The sequence below is a fragment of the Hemiscyllium ocellatum genome, chromosome 6, assembly GCF_020745735.1.
Source record: "Hemiscyllium ocellatum isolate sHemOce1 chromosome 6, sHemOce1.pat.X.cur, whole genome shotgun sequence".
NCBI classification, from domain to species: domain Eukaryota; kingdom Metazoa; phylum Chordata; class Chondrichthyes; order Orectolobiformes; family Hemiscylliidae; genus Hemiscyllium; species Hemiscyllium ocellatum.
In genome coordinates, this window is record NC_083406.1 from 3,005,882 (window position 1) to 3,020,445 (window position 14,564).

The following is a 14,564-nucleotide window of genomic DNA, read 5'->3' on the forward strand; positions in this document are numbered from 1 at the left end:
TTAATGCATGGTCATTTTCTATGTATCCTCTCTAAAGACTACATTTATTTTTGTGATTCTCTACATCTCCCTTTCTCAGAACCAATACCAGAATGGTTACATCACTAGATTACATTCCACGCTGGCTATTCCATGTCACCCTGTCCTCCATCCTGTGTCCCTCCTGCTACTGTCGGTTTAAAAATTTTGTAAATTAATTTACAAACATTGCAAATATAACACTGAGCATAATTTTCTCAAATTGCTTTATGGTGATGCCAGGAACTGAAGGTATTCTCTTGTTTAAAAAGTGGAGGCCAGCTCACCTTGATCTCAGTAAATTTCTTTCAGTAATAGTGAAGATTTAGAAGTGATAACTCAGTAAAGTTTCAGTAGTTACTTGGGTGAGTACAGGTTAATGAAAGAAATGCAGGACCAGGGCTCTCACACTGCTTCTCCTGAAGACTCAGTTCGATTCTCCCACTTTCTTCGTCTCTTCCATATCTGTTCCAATGATGGCTGATTCCACCTGATTGACAGGGCGCTTAGCAATGTTTATCACGTTTCTACTGACACTGCTTGCCCTGCCTCCAAGGACCATAATAAAGTTCCCTTTGACCTCGGTTTGCAGCCTTCCAGCCTCCACGTTCCAAGCATCATCCTCTGCTCTTCCTATCACTTCCAATGTGATGCCACCACTCAACATAACTTCCCCTTCCCTGTCAGTATTCCGTATGGACCATTTCTTTTGTGACACTTTGATCCATTCCTCCATCTGTCCTAGCACTTCTCTACCTCCTCTTTCTCCCTCACCTCCCTTTCTTGCGGCACCTTCCCATGTGTTTACAGAAGGTGTACCTGCCCCTTCACTACTTCCATCTTCACTGTTCAAGGCTCCAGACGCTCCTAGCTGAGGAGCGACTTGCATGAATTTCTTTCAGTCTTGTCTGCTGCTTGCTGGGTGACCATTTTGCAAAACATCTTCACTCAGACCAGAAACATAACCCTAACCCTCTGGTCATTTGCCAGTTCAGTGCACTGTCTCACTCACATACTCACATTTATTCCCAAGGTCTGCAGCAGTGCTCCTGCAAAACCTACTCCATCCAGGAAGTGGGAACCCAACACTGCCCTACCTGTTGATGTTTTTCTGTCCTCTCTTTCCTCCACCAAATACCCTCCCACTCCCCTCCCCCTCCACTGCCATTAGGAATTAAATTGTTCTGACTTCAACTAATGGTAATACTGAGCTAGTCAGACCTTGGAGTGAAACTTGGCTTGATAGATGATGTTTTATTTTTGCAGCCATGGTGGTCAGTTACTGAACATATTGACACAAGGCAGCCAGCATTCATTAACAAAGAACACAGTTTATTATCCAACATAAAGCTAAACTGCATACATGATAATTTAGGAAGATCTCGGCATAAACCGCCAAACGAAATATTCAACCTTTTCCCAACAAATTCCTTCACAGATGCTCAAATCCAGTGATGTCTCATTCCTATTTTAACTCATTGATTTTTTAGCAAGCTACGGGCATTTCCTTTTCATAACTTTCTACACATTCAACAGATGTGATTCCCTTTGTTACTGCCTCACCTTGAGATACACAGGCACCAGCTCCTTCACTGACATATCCAAATGAACCGGTTTGCTGGTGGAGTGGAGAGCAACCAGTGTCCAGCTGATTGGTTGGGTTGGAAAGATCAGGCTGTGATGTAGGTTTCAGCCTTACCTGAGGAGAAAGTGAGGACTGCAGTTGCTGGAGATCAGAGCTGAAAATGTGTTGCTGGAGAAGCGCAGCAGGTCAGGCAGCATCCAAGGAACATAAGCCCGAAACGTCAAATCTCCCGTTCCTTGGATGCTGCCTGACCTGCTGCGCTTTTCCAGCAACACACTTTCAGCTTCAGCCTTACCTGACACAAACAGGTCCGACAGTGAGCAGCTTTAACAATATCCCGCAGCTCTTGGCAAAGCCCATCGTTTCAAAAGTATTCACCAATCAAAAAATTATTTATTCCCAATGGGAAACAAAATGCTAATTTCTACTTGTTATAGACAGTTGTGATGAATTTGAGAAACATTCCAGAAGTGCAGAGTGACATTGGAAAGTGAATATGTCAGACTTGATATAAACGATGGCATTTCATTGTGCACAACAGCGTTAGTGAAAGGTTGCATATGACTGACTCGTTTACTTCAACCTGTATGTGAATCATAATTAAATTGTTTATTACTGGTTTCTCCTCTTCATATAGCAAAAGGAAATAAATAGCTTTTCAAAGGGAAGAGACAATCTTGTGTAATAAGCTGGGGTTTAGGAGCTAATCTTTCCTTCAAAGTTATTAAAACTTGTGTATGCCAAATGTTGTTGGAAAAGATTGGCTATCATGTCTTAGACAAATGGGGTGCAATTAACTTGATAGAGATGTTCAATTCATTTTTAAACGCATTTCCTTCTGACTTAAAATGAACATGCAACAAATAAGCTAGAAGTATTGTAAAATTAAGCAACACAAACATTTCAATTATCAATAAAAATGTGAATGATCAAGCTGGAATAAATTGTGAAATCTTGCACAGAAGCATCAACAAAATTAGAACAGGAGAGAATATTTACATATCTAATATAACTTTCAAGGCAAAAGTCTTAAAGATGTTTTCCTTAATAATATTTTTATTCATTTGTCTGTTTATAAGTTTAGTGAGGAGCTATTTTGAAGAAAATGAAATGTAATCCCTATTTCTGGCTTCAAGGTTATAAGCAAAAAAAGGCAGCCTTCTCGAGATTAATGAAATAAATTGTTTCCATCTTGGTGTTAAATATTTAATGAATGCATCCTGCGCGATAAACCTTTAAAATTATTACTGTTCCATATTAAATTATTTCTCAATACAATTACTGATAGACATAACTCATTTAAATATTTGAAAAAATTTATATCATTTCACATGTTCAGTCTAAAAACGCATGTGTTAGTTAAATATCAATTAGGTTGAGCCAGCTAATCTAAATTGGTTTAGCTGAGGTAAGATGAAAATCCAGTTCTAGAAAACAGTGAAGATATAAATGGAAGATGATGAACTTGAAGGTACTCAGGGAACCACAAAGCAGAAGTCCTACATCCCATTCGGTCTGTGTAGACAAATCCAACTAAGCCCTACATCCTTTGTTCCAAGGCCCCACAGTTTTAAGTCTGTCTCGGGTGTATAGGTAGCAAGAGGCAGCCTTTTCTAGATCAAGAAGCCCTGGAGAGAGGGGTTGCAGAAATCCTGCACAGCATGGAGAGCTGAAAATGTGTTGCTGGAAAAGCGCAGCAGGTCAGGCAGCATTCAAGGAACAGGAGAATCGACGTTTCGGGCATGAGCCCTTCTTCAGGAATGAGGAAAGTGTGTCCAGCAGGCTAAGATAAAAGGTAGGGAGGAGGGACTTGGGGGGAGGGGCGTTGGAAATGCGATAAGTGGAAGGAGGTCAAGGTGAGGGTGATAAGGCGGAGTGGGGGCGGAGAGGTCAGGAAGAAGATTGCAGGTTAGGAGGGCGGTGCTGAGTTCGAGGGATTTGACTGAGACAAGGTGGGGGGGAGGGGAAATGAGGAAACTGGAGAAATCTGAGTTCATCCCTTGTGGTTGGAGGGTTCCTCGGCGGAAGATGAGGCGCTCTTCCTCCAGCCGTCGTGTTGCTTTGGTCTGGCGATGGAGGAGTCCAAGGACCTGCATGTCCTTAGTGGAGTGGGAGGGGGGAGTTGAAGTGTTGAGCCACAGGGTGGTTGGGTTGGTTGGTCCGGGTGTCCGAGAGACTCAGGGCTGACAGGACAAGACTGGCTTTCAGCAGATACTCCTCACTCCCAGTCCAGAGTTCCTCCATCAAGCTCTGAGTGAGATTTGAACATGGGAGCTGTACCCAGGAGCCTCCAGCTCTATGTTCTAATGAGTTGACTGCCTCAGGCAAATCTGGTTAAAAAGCAGCAGCACCATTATTTGTCCAGTTTAGGAGAGAAAAGTTTATGCCGAAGCCTTCCCACCACAGACTGAGAGCAGATTGAGACCAGATCCTTCCCCAAAGAGCAGACACCAAATTCTAGCAACGTGGTCTCCAAGGAGGTATCGATAGGTTACGTGAACAAACAAGGGTTTAGCTGATCAGGTATAAAGTGAGAAAGTGTGTGTTTATCCAAGAAATTCAAAGATGGTACAAATTATGTGGAGCCATCTATTATAATTGGTGACATTACTGTTTCATAGACAGTATACTATTAAGACTGGCTGAGATTAGTGATTTTAAAATTGGTATGAGATAACTTGCATTAATAAGGCACTTTTTATAACCTTGGTACATATCCTAAGTGTTAAGTTTCCGTGTTGTAGTGTAAGGTATTATGGTGATCCACTTGCAAAGTCCCAAAAGCAGCAATGCATGACTAACCAGTTAATCTATTTTAGTAATGCGTTTTCAAGGATAAATGTCAGTCCACCAAGGAAACCCCATCCACTATGAATATGTCATGGATTATTTACACCCTCCAGGAGTCTAAACACTGCACCAGTTTGGTGTTTCATCTGAAACACACCACCTCTGACAGTGCAGTTCTCTCTAAGTGTTACACATAATGAATCAGTCTAGAAATGATGGGTGATAATCCCAGAAGGTGGAAGTTGTCTGGTCAAAGCCTCCTAATGTACTGGATGATATCACCATCTTCTGCTCAGCTCCACTTTCAGTTTGCAAATTAATGAATGTCTGTGACCATTTTTAACTTCCCTTAGGAACTATAGTAAATTGCAGGAAAGGTGATGTGCAGTCTTTACCCCTTTAAAAGTCAGATCGCAACCTGAACTTGCTGGGTCTGGTCTATTCCCCCCTTCTGTTCCATGGTTATCACCTCAGCACCAACGTACCTATCATCACCCTCACTCTGTGGATGGCCCTAACAAGCTGTCTGTATCAACATCCAGTTAGGTGGCCCCCACCACCTTCTGGAATTTGTCCTTGCAAAGCAGGTCCACAAAGAGATGCAGTTGTAGTAGTCAAGGCGCATTCCGAAGAACCCCATTACAGAGCCCTCAATGCTCAATGGGTGTTGCCAATGATATACCGTGAGGCATATATCAACTGCCAGTGAATTATCATCAGCTCAGTGAGAGATTCTCTGTGATCTACCTGCAAAGGGCTGGTGTTCCAGTGTGTAAAGCTATCAGTGACTGAGTGTTGCAGGTTTGCACATGAATGTCCTGGGCTACATGCTCAGGGACACACTACAGTTTGAGGGCAGTGCCACAGAGAATCAGTATGGAAGTAGCACAGTCTACCACACTCCTGCCATAATAGAGTCAGGGACTGAAACCTACATTTAAAAAAAATTGAACTATAAACACCACAGAAGGTTTGACATGAAATGCAAGTGTGCATTGTAAAAGTATCCCGGAATGGCAGGCATAGTGTGACACCTTACATCCTGGATTTAAAGAAATTGATCTATATTGCACTTTGTACAACAATTCAAATTTGACATCATGTAATGTGCATTGATACATTTTTGAATAATGTATGTTTTTAGCTAGAGAAAAGACCATTTCGATGATGTGCTCCAGTTTCGGGTGTGGAGCTCAAACCCACAGTGTTTTGATTCTGGTGAGATATGGAAAGGGTATAACCACAGGATCTTCAGGCTCACTGTCCATGAACAACACAAATTACTGCAATCATTCTTGGCTGTCCCTCAGCCTGAGGCTGATATTTACTCAGGATTGCGACTCACCTTCCACAATCTTCACGTGACCGAGCAGCTCCAATTCTTAACCCACGGAGACCTGGGCACACTGGGGTAGAATGTCCCACAAGGCCATAGGATCTAGTGTCCAGAATGGTCTTCCCTTTATCTCCTTTTCTGCTGTTACTCTGCCTCATCGTTAACACATTGTGATTCAGAATGTGGCTCAACTGTGTTAAGCCAGTTGTCACCACTTAAACAATTGCTGATGAGCTCCTTGCGATGATTACTGTTACTGGGGTTACAGTTCAAGGAGGACTTCAATGTGTCTTTCAAGCATTTTCTTTTCTGGTGTTGGAACCTCCCATCAGTGGTGGCCTTTTGAAAACGGGCTCAGCCAACATTCCAGAGTTTCTCCTTTAACACATGAATAAGGTATAAGTTGAAATCTCAGTTTTATTTTGGCAACATTCAAGAAAAGATCAAGTTTCTTTCATGCTGAACTGAAAAGTTCCAGTTTGTCTTTGAAATCTGATACTAAGTGGGCAAACAACACTGTGGTCATCCCTAAAATATAGCATCTATATCCATAGTGGTCACTTTAATTATGGTACTGACCTTTCATCTGAACAATATTTAAAGCGAATGTAAAACTATGTTGTATATGAAAAGTGACTTGTTTCACTGAATGGTGGAACCTCAGGATAAATTTTAAAAAGACTGACAGCAGTAATTTTTAAGTGACATAAACAGCAGTTCTCAAGCGTCACTTTGTGAATCCATCAGGAAGGAGCTGTGCTCTCTTGAAGAAACCCACCAGGATAATCAGGTGACGAGTCTAATTGGATCCTCCCGAGAACTCCTCACTGTTGTCCCAGCTCAGTCTGCGTATTTCAGTGTGTGCAGACTGAGCTGTTTATCTCATTCACTTTGGACAAAGGATTCCCGGCCGCGTAATTCCATGGACTGTTTAAGCACCGTAAACAATGATCCTGGGATGAGGGTTCCCCAACTTGTCATGACCATATTTAGTAACTGGTTAGTTAGTGAATGGATGCCATGTGGATCCCTTTGTGTTAAAAATACATTGCATTTCCAGAGGCAGTGTCAGACAGACCATGAATAGGTGACAGAAATGAACTCATGGTCCTCCCTCTCTTGACAGGGAGCATGTACCCAATCTGCCGGTGACAAACCAAGCCTGATATCTAGTAACTTGAACATAAACCAAAACAGCTGCTGACTTCAAAGGATATGCGAGAGATTAACATTCAAAACTTTAAATCAGCTTAGCACAAAATCTGGAAAGACTCATTGAAAATGGCTTGGTATCATTAAACACATTACACCACACCATTTGATTTTTTTTAAATTTTGGACACTCTTAAGGAATTTAACCTGCTCTTCTTCCTTGTATCCTATTTCTGGGTGTATACAAGTCTTACAGATGAATGTGGATTGGAACATTGTTTTAACAGTGTAATATTGTTATTGGAATGTCTATGACTGACACTGATTGGACAAAAATCTGAAAGCATTCTGAAGAACAGTCACTGGACCAGAAACGTTAACCCTGTTTCTCTCTCCACAGATGCTGCCAGATTTGCTGAATTTCTCCAGCAATTTGTTTTTCTTTGGACAGAAAGCTACCTTGGATATATTGAGAAATGCCAGATTTCCGATCGATAATGCTGAGAAACTCCCTCAATTCAAAGCTCAATCCACAGAGAGAACACCAAAGAGAATCCGTGCAGAAGCCACACTGTCTTTTCATGGCTTTGCCTGATGTGTTCTGGTGCTTAAAGGACCCAGAGGTTTCCATTGCGTTAAACAATAACTGTTTCAGTCATAGCATTATAGAATTTTACAGTACAGAAGGAGGTCATTTGGCCCATCGGGTCTGTACTGGCCCTGAAACAGCTGCCCAGCCAGTCTCATTCTACAGCCCTATAGCTACAGCTCTCTGATTTCAGCACTTTCAAATATATATCTGGCTCTTTTTTGAAACTTCTTATGGAATCCACCACTCTCCCAGCAGCACAGTCCAAATCCTAACAACTCTCTGAGTAGAGTCATAGAGTAATTGGGCTAAACAGCATGGAAACAGATCCTTTTGGTCTAACTTGTTCATGCTAATTAGATATCCTAAAATAATCTAGTCCCATTTGCCAGCACTTGGCCCAAACCTCTCGAAACTCTTCCTATTCATATACCCATCCAGATGCCTTTTAAATGCTGTAAATGTACCAACCTCCACCACATCCTCTGGCAGCTCATTCCATACACGCACCACCCTCTGATTGAAAAAGTTGCCTCTTCGGTCCCTTTTGTACCTTTCCCCTCTCACCTTAAAACCTATGCCCTATATTTTTAGATTCCCCTACTCCAGGGAAAAGACCTTGACTATTTATCCTATCCATGCCCCACATGATTTTATAAATGTCTATAAGGTCACCCCTCTGCCTCCAACACTCCAGGAAAACAGCCCCAGGCTATTCAGCCTCTCCCGACAGCTCAAATCCTCCAACCCTGGCAATATCTTTGTAAATCTTTTCTGAACCCTTTCAAGTTTCGCAGTATCCTTCCTACAGCAGGGAGACCAGAATTGAACGCAGTATTCCAAAATTAGCCTCACCAATGTCCTGTACATCTGCAACATGACATCCCCCAACTCTTATACTCTGACTAAAAAGTAGTTTCTCTTCATCTCACTCCTAGCTCTCTTCCTGATAATCTTGAAATTGTGACCCTTAGTTACAGACCTATCGACTAGTGGAAACAGAATATCCCCTTTATCCTGTCAAATGGTTCATCATTTTAATCACCTCATTATGGTCACCTCTTAATCTTCTCTGCTACCAGGAGAATAGACCCAATTTCTCTCATCTTTCCTTGTGTCTAAAATCCCTCATCCCTGGTATCATTCTCGATAATTTCCTTTGATCCCTCTCCATAATTTAAGATCCTTCCCTAAATAAAGGTGCCCAGAACTGAACACAATACTCCAAATGTGGTCTGACCAATGATTTATAGAGGTGTAGCATCACTTCCTTGCTTATACTCTCTGCCTATACAGAAGAATCTCGATTATCTGAACGACACAGGTGGGGAGTATTTCATTCCATTACTGGAGTGCTGGATAATTAATGCTGAATAACATCGTTAACCAAGCACCGGGACCTTGTGATCTTGTTACTATCACCCGAAATTCAGTTATTCGAATGCTGGCTAATCGAGGTTCCTCGATATTTATAAACCCATCTATAAGCCTTCCTAACATGTGCCAGGAAGACCCTATGCTCCTATACTCCCCTCGGAGTTATACCATTGAACCTGCATTGTCACTCCATATTTCTGTTACCAAAATGCACCACCTCCTATTTCTCTGCTTTGAAATCCAAGTATCTGCCCCTTTGTTAATGTCCCTCTGTAGTTATTCAGCATTATCCTCACAATTCACTATTCACCCTCACTTAGTATCATCTGTAAATTTAGACTCTTTTTCTCAATATGCATGTCCAAATTGTTTATATGAAGTGAATGGGTGAGTGAGTGAATGTGTTGGTGTGATATTGGGGAGGTGGCTGGGGTAAGGTGGTAAGTAAGGTGACTACTGGCTGAGATGAGAGAGGATGTAGGTGGACCATGAGTGAAGGATGTCTGATGGCATTGTGGGAGCGATGAGGTGGTGGGGGTGAGGCAAGTCAAGTCGTGAAGCATATCAATAGAACAAAGAAATGTAGATGCTGCAGATCTGAAACACCAAAATATATATTGCTGGTAAAACTCAGCGGTTCTAGCAGCACCTGTGGAAAGAAAGCAGAGTTAATGTCAGTAATCCAATAAGCCTTCTTCAGAACCGGAGGTAATTGGATTGGATTGGGAGGGGCTGTTGGGTCAGTTTGGGGTTCAGTCAGGAGGTCAAGGCGGGGATGCCGTTATACAGTTACCTACCAGTTAGACCGACATCTTTCTGTCTCCCATTTTGTGGATAACTATCCTGCAAAGTACTGTGGAACAGTCTAAAATCTGTGACTGACCATGCAGTCAGAGACTTGCTGGGAAGTCCCAAGGAGCAGGAGAAGTGTTTGTCAACATTCAAACTTGCTGGTACATTCCTAAAGAGTCGGGATTTTGACAGGGTTCCAACATGAACTTGATAAATGTCTGGTCTTCAAATGTTTGGAGAGCAGAAGATCTGGGCCAATATTTTTTATACATCAATTGTTGCAGACAATAAAGCCAATTTTGTTTTCTTTTCAAAGTTAGCAGAAAACTTGCATGTTTGACTTTCGTTCATTGTCAATGCATATAAATAGTTCAATACTATTTAATATTTTAATACTTGCAATTCTTTGCAGCAGTTTTCCTGGAGTTGTTTTATCAGAGATGCTTCTGGAAGGTCTAGAGATGTGTTTGGCAGGATTGTCTCCGTGAATATGAGTCAGGATTTTCCCAATTACAGCCAAGAGAAATATCTTAACACATGATTTATCTCCTTTCTTGAAGGTAGTTATAATTGCCACATTGGTGGCAGCATCTGTACGGAGAAATGCTGCCTTACAGATGCTGCCAGACCTGCTGAGATTTTCCAGCATTTTCTCTTTTGGTTTCAGATTCCAGCATCCGCAGTAATTTGGGGAGGTAAGGGATGGAGAGAGTGCGAGGAATTTCCGTGTGATCAGAAACCTGCTGACCTCGGCTAGATTAGATCAGCTTCCTCCTCGGTCTGATTGCTTGTCGTAGCTTTCCCATCGATGGTGGTCTCTCCATGGTAAGCCAGAAAGGAACAGCCGCCAGTAGCCATTCACAGTTGAGAAGCTGCTGAAAATTTTCTTTCCAGCTTTGACAGAAGACATTGTCATTGTGGGAGCGAGAGGATCTTGCCATTTGACCATTGTTATGGTGCTGGTCCCAGCAGCAATATTGCCCCATTTATTTGTTCCATGATTAAGGTCAATGCCCAATATCTGCTTCTAAAACTGGAAGCCAATGTGTGGAATACGATGGGTGGTGCACTGAGCAGTGGGAACTTTGCACAGCAGTAAACCCTGTGCCTCACCTTTTCACACTGTGTGTTATTTTTGTTTTATAACCAGCTTGTTAGCCATTCCTTTCGGATTCCCAAGCCTTCTATGGAATGGCTTATTGAAAGCCTTCTGGAAGCTCCAATATTTACATTACCCATGTCTATCTTCTGTTACTTGTGGGCGGCACGGTGGCACAGTGGTTAGCACTGCTGCCTCACAGCGCCTGAGACCCGGGTTCAATTCCCACCTCAGGCGACTGACTGTGTGGAGTTTGCACGTTCTCCCCGTGTCTGCGTGGGTTTCCTCCGGGTGCTCCGGTTTCCTCCCACAGTCCAAAGATGTGCGAGTCAGGTGAATTGGCCGTGCTAAATTGCCCGTAGTGTTAGGTAAGGGGTAAATGTAGGGGTATGGGTGGGTTGCACTTCGGCGGGTCGGTGTGGACTTGTTGGGCCGAAGGGCCTGTTTCCACACTGTAAGTAATCTAATCTAATCAAAACTTGGTCAAGATAAATCAAACATGATCATCCCTTTTCAATTTCATGCTGACTACCTTTCAGTATGTTCCTAGATCGTTTCCTATTGTATCCTTCTGGAAGGAATCCACTGTCTCTCTGAACATTGCTGTCAGATAAAGTGGAGTATTTCAGGGCACAGGGGTAGCATTGGGGAGATTTTGGAATGACAGTGTTTGGGGACATGCAACCTTTTTCCATTTCTGATGTTCGCAGCTCTGACCACACACCTCTGGCTATCCACAGGGCAGCCCCCAACAGACCCCATCAACCTCACCGCACAGGAACATCGTCGGCAGGAGGAATCCAGGACAGGAGACTCCAGGGCAAATCATATCCCAGTGAGGCCTAAATCAGGATGTAGGATGAGATTCCAACTTGCAGGAGAGTTTGTAAACTCCTGGATGGTTGGTCAATCTACGAAAGGGAACGAATGAACACAATATAGCAGGACTTCCCAAAGTGGGGTCACTAATTAAAATCCTAGGATTACAGACTGTGAGGCAGCGATGGCCACTATGGAACTCTGACCTGGAAAGCTGTCCCACCACTCTCTCAGGTCTTACTAAAGGGTCACAATAATGTTCAAGCCTCGAGTTTGTGTGACAGAGTGAAATGGTTCAGAATGTACCACAATACAGAAAAACACAAATTCAACATCATCCTCTGATCAACGGTAGCATTCTGCTCTCTGAACTCAAATGTGGGGCTTCAGGGTCACTCCCAAGTCTGGATCAGTGAAGAACTGGAAATGTGTTCAATTATTTGAAATGCACATCCTTTGGAGTGAATATTTAATGGAGGGCTCCTCTGCCTTATCAGATGGCCATAAAATATCCCATGGCAGTATCTATATGTTGGCCAACATTGGTCATTTAAGTAACAATAGATTTTCTTGCCGTTTATCCCTTTGCTGTTGTGAGATTTTGCTCTGTGCAGTTTGTCAATGCTGTTAACGGGGTGGGACTGTGGTGATAATAAGACCTTAGTGTGAGGGGAAAGCACAAGAATTTGCTGCAGATATGGTATTTCTAGTCACTTAATTCTCAAGTAATTGTTTGGATTAACAGTAAGATTCTGACTTAGAAGTTTTAAATTGCAGGCAAAGTAAAAAAAACCAGCCGAAATAAAAACCAAAAGAGCTACAGATGCTGCAAATTAGAAAAAGAAAACTGGAAATTGCTGGAAAAGCTCAGCAGGTCTGGCAGCATCTGCAGAGAGAAATCAGAGTTAACGTCATCCTGACGAAGGGTCATTTGACCCGCAAGGTTAACTTTGATTTCTCTCCATAGATGCTACCAGACCTGGATGAGTGGTGCTGGAAGAGCACAGCAGTTCAGGCAGCATCCAACGAGCAGCGAAATTGACGTTTTGGGCAAAAGCCCTTCATCAGGCTACCAGACCTGCTGAGCTTTTCCAGCAATTTCTGTTCTTGTTTTTCAAAAAAGCTAAGTTTGACCAAATCTGCCCAGCGGTGACAATTTTGAGATTTCTCCTCTCTTAACGAGGACAATAGGTCACACTGGTGGTGATAGCAGTGTTGCATTAAATTTCTAACTTGACCGGTCAAACTACTTGATATAATTACAGATAGCAGTTGAATACTATCTGCAAACTATCCAAAAACTAATTGGTTACATAAAACACAATAAAGGTGGCAGAGCAGGTGATGTATTGCATCAATAGCACAAGGTACTATTGGACACCATGGAAACCACAACGACAGTGTGTCCATAGGGCAAGAGAATGTAGCTTAGAGCTGGAGCCTGAGCTTCAGATACTGCGATTGGTCAGAAAGAAAGAAAATCATCTGGAGTCTTTGTTCCTGGAGGCAGTCGCATGGCAGGGGCCAGGTGCTTCTGTGGTTTAGTGCATGGTCAGGGCCAGGTAAGTATGACTGCGATTGAAGCAGTTCTTGGAGACTAAAAGGTAGCAATGAAAGAACATCTAACAGGTTTGAGGTTATTATGGCTTCTGTAAATGAGAGAACACACTGCAGTATGATGAATAAACGGTCCATAGCACCATAATTCAGAGAGCCCTTCAAATGGGACAAATAAAATGTTGTGCATTGATAGCAGCGTTCAGTCTAGTTTGGGAGATAGTTCAGCTGTCTGCAAACAAAGGCTGACTTGCCTGAGGAAGTGCTTATGCTCGGGACGTCGATTCTTCTGCTCCTCGGATGCTGCCTGACCTGCTGCGCTTTTCCAGCACCACACTCTCGGCTTTAATCTCCAGCATCTGCAGTCCTCACTGTCTCCTGCTTGGGTTAAGGCACCTGCCCAGGCTGGAGCGGAATTTGGGATGAGAGGGGAAGAATCCAGTTATTCAGGTCCACATAGGCAGCAATGATGTGGGTGAGAGTAAGAGAGCTGCTCTGCTCACTGTGTTTGGAGGAGTGAGGGGATAAATGAAAGAAGCAGACTAGGTGGAGTTTCCAGGGAATGAGAGTGCAGTGGGCATGCATGAGCAGTCTCTGTAGCATTCGGCATTGATCTGGGTGAAAACCATTACAGCACTGTCTGTTGCCAGAGAAATGCCTGATAGTAACGTTTCAAGGTACTGTTACAAAACTAAGCTTTTCATTGTAATCCTCTGATAATAAAGCCAAGGTCCCCTTGTGTATCTTTTAACAGTCTTTAACTTACCAATTCTCCCTCCTTGCCCTGAAATACTCCATTTAGCCTGACATCAATATTCAGAAAAACAATCATGATTTGGAGATGCCGGTGTTGGACTGGGGTGTACAAAGTTACAAAGCACACAACACCAGGTTATAGTCCAACAGGTTTATTTGGAAGCACTAGCTTTTGGAGCGACACTCCCTCATCAGGTGATAGTGGAGGGCATAACTGTAAGGCACAGAATTTATAGCAAAAGTTTACAGTGTGATGTAACTGAAATTATACATTGAAAAATACCTTGATTTTTTTGTTGAGTCTTTCATCTGTTCGAAATACCATGATCCTTACACATGAAAGAAGTGAAACTATCATGGTATTCGAACAGATGAAAGACTCAATAGATAGTCAAGGTATTTTTCACTGTATAATTTCATTGACATCACACTGTAAACTTTTGCTATAAATTCTGTGCCTTACAATTGTGTCCTCCACAACCACCTGATGAAGGAGCGTCGCTCCCAAAGCTAGCGCTTCCAAATAAACCTGTTGGACTATAACCTGGTGTTGTGTGATTTTTAACAGAAAAACAATGGAATCCTCCCTGTCTTCTTGAACTGTCTTGTTACCCTCCAAGACTTGTGTCTGCAATCCTCTGTCCCTGTTTCTGTATCCCTTTAAAACTATACTATTTTGTTTGTGTTATCTCAT